Raw genomic sequence first — 5637 nt, 5'->3', positions numbered from 1 at the left:
GACAACATTTATTGGGGCTGGCTTACAGGTCAGAGGTTCAGTCCATTATCATCAAAGCAGGAACATGGCAGCATCCAGGCAGGCATGGTGCAGGAGGAGCTAAGAGTTCTATATCTTCATCTGAAGGCTGCTCTAGCAGAATACTGGCTTTCAGGCAGCTAGGATAAGGGTCTTAAAGTCCATGCCCACAGTGACACACCTACTCCAAAAAGGCCACACCTTCTAATAGTGCCCCTCCCTGGGCCAAGCAAATACAAACCATCACACCTGTCCTTCTGCTTACCTGCCTCAGAGACCTGTAGTTGGCAAAATTCTCTAATCTTTCCTTTCTCAAGTTACTACAGACCCTCTAGGTCTCTATACAGGCTATTCATTGGTCTGAGAGACTCAGCCATCCTCTGAGTTTACCACAAGTTTCCCCTTGTTCAAGTCTAGTGATACCATCTGGGTCAAGTGAACAGCCAAAGAGTGCTGAATTTAGCCTGAAAATACCCCCCATAGTGATTTTCTTTTTAATCCTGTGACCATGAGTGTACAACGGATCCACCACACTTGGGTGAATCCACTGATGCTGCTTCCAAACGAACCATCTCTAGACTATGAATCCATTGACATTAAGGTTTCATTGGCCCTGGCCTTTCCACTCTCTGCCCTTCTACGTCCTCCTGACTCTTGTGTTTTGCACTATGGGTATGAATACAGGGTCATGGTCCAAGCCCCACTGTCCTCAGGCCTGGACTGAAAATGGAGAAAGACAAATACAGGGAAAGGTATCAGCTATTACTGTGACTACAGACCAGAAACCTATATTCCTTCTTTATCTTTGCTGATGTCCACTTTGTCTGGCTGTATGGAGAATAAAAAGACATAGAAAATTATCTTTTGAGATAAAATTACAAAGTTTAAAATTCTACGTATGCCCTGCAGCTGGGCACTCAGGTTGCCAGAAACAAGGGGGGGGGTTTCCATTGCAAAAATTGGGGTTGTGAAACTAAGGTCTTCTGAAAATTCCTTTAAAAGATTCTGGCGGGCTGGAGCAATGGCTCATCAGTTAAGAGCACTTAACTGTTCTTCCAGAAGTCCTGAGTTCAAGTCCCAGAAACCACATGGTGGCTCACAGCCATCTGTATCCAATGCCCTCTTCTGGATTCTGGCCTTTGAAAAACAGAAAAAACCCTGGAGAGTCAGACTTTATGCCACAAGAAGGTACCCCAAGGATAGAGTTAATCATTCCCAGCCAAAATTCAGCCAGGGTTGCTAGTTATGCTTAGAGACCTAACTCCTGTACTCTGCATAGCGATAGGAACTAACCAGACTTTCAGCCCATTGTCAGCCCAGCTGGCTAATATAGACTTTTATTGGTTTAAACTCATGTTTAAACAATTTTCTCTGAAGAATACCACATAACACCTGCCTCAATGAAATAGACCAAATAGACAAGGGAGATACCCGATGCCCTCCTGGGCTCCTATGAACAGAGGCACTCACACCCTCCCCTTCTCATGTGCATAGACATACAAACAAACAAGCAAACATTTTTACCAAGAAACAGGAATGGGGCTGCAGAGATGGCTCAGTGGTTAGGAGCATTGGCTGCTCTTCCAGAAGACATGGGTTCAACCCCAGCACCCACGTGGTGGCTAATAACCAACTGTAACCTCCATCCCAGGGGACCTGGCACCCTCTTCTTGCTTCTTCAAGGGACACGTCATGCAGAGACATATATGTAGAAAAATATTCATATGTAAAATGAAGAGTGATGCTTCTTCCAGATGTGTGCAAGCTGGAACTGCAGGGGCGCTCAACTGGACTTGGCTCTGAGGAAGTTGACTTGTATCTAAAAACAAACTATTTATTCTATTACTTAAAAAATATGTGCATTTGTAATTTCTCTGTGGTATGTGCTCACACGAGTGCAAGTGCCCACGGAGTTCAGACCATGGCATCAGATCCTCTGGAGCTGAAGTTGTCTGCAGTGCTAAGCCGGGAACTGAATTCTGGTCACCTGCAGGAACAGTGAATGCTTTTAACCATTGAACAAACTTTCCAGTCTCCAAATCGCTCTAGTGGCCCCTTGGAGTAGACATAACCAATTAAGAAGAAATTTCCATTGTTATTTTTTTCCCCAGTGTCACCAATCTCACTCCAGATTATGCAAGTTTATAGTAAGCAGACACAAACTGAGCTAGACTAGAGTCCCCTGGGAATCCTGTTGTGGTGGTCGGAGGGAGCTATTACCTCCTCTGATGGAGGCATAAATCCTTTGTGCCACACTGTCCCCTGTGGGCTGACTGCCACAGAAGGACCCCCTCTGTGACACCAGCACAGGAATGTGAGCTGGGCTAGACTGTTTAGGAATAGATGTTTACCCTTTCAGTTTCAGACTACTGATATATTGATGAGCTCCTGGTCCTTGGATGCTTTCTGAGCATCAAAGATAGAGGTCCTTAGAGGAAGAAGAATTTCTCTAGTCACTTATCCAGTGGTTGCAACTCCAGTTCCAGCCGGGCTGTCCAGCCTGCTGAGGTCACTGTCTGTAAATTTTGGATTAAGCTAGCATCTGCAATCACATGGTGCCAACTCCTCAAACTAAGTTCGTCTCTGTGGTGGTTTGAATAGGCTTGGCTCTCATAGATTCACGTGTTTGAATGCATGTCCCATAGGGAGTGGCACTATTAGGAGAAGTGACCTTGTTCTAGTAGGTGTGGCCTTGTTGGAGGAAGTGTGTCACTGTGGGGGTGGGCTTTGAGGTCTCATGCTCAAGCTCCGTCCAGTGTGACATTTCAGTCCCTTTCTGGCTTCCTGCAGAATACAGTCACCTTATGGCTGCCTTCAGTTCAAGATGTAGAACTCCTTCTCCAGCACCACGTCTTCCTGTATGATGCTGTGCTTCCCAATATGATGATAACGGACTGAACCTCTGAAATTGTAAGCCAGCCCCAACTTAAAAAGAGAATTGTTTTATAAGCCACGGTGACTTCACAGCAATGAAACCCTCACTAAGACAGTCTTCTTGTGAGAATTTACACATCCTGGTGCTTTTCCCTTTTGAAGCACTCTAGCTAATTAGTAATAAGTCACGATTCTGAGAAATGTTGTAAAAAATGGTAATCTAAGGGAGGGACTTGGAAAAATCTCTGAATAATGTGACGTCCTGACCAACATCAAGCAGTGTAGTTACCCTGAGCCTGTGTCTTATGAGGGTTGTTTTTAAAGATTTATATATTTATTTATTATGTATATAGCATTCTGCCTGCGTGTATGCCTGCATGCCAGAAGAGGACATCAGATCTCACTATAGATGGTTGTGAGCTACCATGTGGTTGTTGGGAATTGAACTCAAGATCTTTGAAAGAGCAGTCAGGGCTCTTAACCTCTGAGCCATCTCTCCAGCCCTTGTGACTGCTTTTATTGTCTGGTTGGTTGTGCATTGTGTTCTCAATGCAGAGATATCGATATTCACCTATAATTATTATTTCCCTTTTCTCTACAGTATGATATATATATGCACACACGAATGAGAGGGATAGAGGGGGCTTCTCACAATATGTTTAGGAGTGCTCATAACATTCCATGGAGAGCTGGTATGAAACTTAGGTCATTATACCATTGCTGTTTTGGGTTTTAATTGAGATAGGACCATGCAGCCCAGGTTGACCTTAAGTTCTCAGTGTGGTAGAGCTTGATCTTGAACTTCTGATTGTTTTACTTCTACCTGAGTTCAGAGATTACAGACTTAAACCACAACCCACTTTACATAATGCTTGGGATTGAACCCAGGAATTGAACACATGCTAAGCAAATATTCTACCCTGTGATCTAGAGATCTAGCCCCACAATGCACACTTTTTGGAGGGAGACTCAGGTAAAGAGAATCACATTGTGAGATATTTCGGACCCCTTGTTGGTCCTCCCTCTGCGCCAGCTCTTGCAGAATCCTTTTCGCCCTTGAGGCTTGCAAAACTCAGGTCTAAAATGCCGTCCTACTTGGTGGATTCCTGTGAACCACACTTCCAAGAGAAACAGTGATCTGCAAATTTTGTGGTCCTGACGCCAGGTTTCCAGTTGATGATGTTGCCCAGGGAGGAATGAACAGCACAGCTGGACTGGCAAGCAGAAGCAGACCTGGCTTCAAACTCCAGGACCAAGCTCCCGAAGGCTCCTCAGGGACAGGGCGCACATGAAAGCATTTGGAGGCGAGCTAAACCCCTCTCCTCAGTGCTCCTGTAGGGGAATTTCACCGAAACCCCGCGACAGAAGAGGATACAAGATACGGCGGTCATCCATCCAGCCCAGGTAGAATGCAGCTTTTGCAGTTGGATTCAGCCATGCCTTGCTAACTTTCTATGAGACTCCTACTCAGACTTGGGTCATACCCTGTAATTAGAGTGGAGAATAGACTCTCCTGTCCCAGAAACTGCTGCTTCCTGTTCTTTCTGCGTCTCTTCTACTTCCCAATGAGAGCTGTCTGTCCTGATGTATAGAGTGCAGTTAGGTGTTTCAGACACACATTGCAGCCTGGAAAGCCAGATGTTCACAATTTAGTCTTGCTCATTAAAAGGTCTAGCTTTATCTTCTTTTATTACTGAAAGAAGGTTTATTTGTTTGTATTTGACCATTTGCTTGCATATATGGCCATATATCACGTGTGTACCTGGTGCCTACAGAGGCCAGAAGAGGGCATCAGAGTCTCTGGAACTGGAATCACAACTGTGATCTGTGTGGGTATTAAGGATGGCACCTGGGTCCTTTAAGGGCCAGTGATCTTGATGGCCATGCCTTCTTTCCAGCCTCTTCCCTTTATTTTTCTTTACGAGTCATTATTACTTCCATGGAGGTAGTAGAAATTTCACTGCAGCCACTGAGGGGCAAGCTATTTTTGTGTATGTGTTATTGGAGATCAAACTCAGGCAAGGGGTCTGCTGCCAAAGTATGTTTTCAGCATCAAATAAATGATTTCGTGTCCAAGTTTAAAATCCAGAGGTGTTGGACACATATGATCCTTGGTGCTATCTATCCTCAGGCATCCTTGGAAAATTATTCCTCCAGCTATCTTCCTAGGTAGTCTTGCTATGGAAACATGTGTGTGTTTATGTCCATGTGTGTGACCCTTCAGGGTGGGCTCATTCTCTGGCAGGTATGTACTACTTTTGGCCTCACGGGAGTTATTCTCTTTCTTCCTAATACCATCTTGACTCTGTATCATAGATCCTCCTGGCCCTAGCCAGGAAACAGGGTATTTGATTCTGGATTTAATAAACTATCATTAGAGTCTGAGGAAGATAGTGAAAGGTTGATCCACACACTGTGTGTGTGTGTGTGTGTGTGCACATGTATGTTTCTTTTTGCTGAAGCAGTGTTAGTAATGTTGGGAAGCAATATGTATACATCAAGGAATATGTCTCAGTGACAAGTTTTAGCCATTCAATGCTGGCACAGTAAAGAGGGAAAAAAGAGGCGTGTCAGCAACCCTGGACTTTACCTCCTTGATTGGAAGTTACTACAGCAGCAAGATGACTTGAGAGATGGATCATTAACATTAAGATCAAAGGCCGGAAGTTATGATGTTTAGCTTTTAAAAGTCAGCTCTGCCATGACTGCCATAGCTTGCAACTTTCATCATCTGGAAGCCACAGT

The sequence above is a fragment of the Apodemus sylvaticus genome, chromosome 13 (assembly GCF_947179515.1).
Source record: "Apodemus sylvaticus chromosome 13, mApoSyl1.1, whole genome shotgun sequence".
NCBI lineage: Eukaryota > Metazoa > Chordata > Mammalia > Rodentia > Muridae > Apodemus > Apodemus sylvaticus.
Note: the sequence above shows the minus strand (reverse complement) of the source record.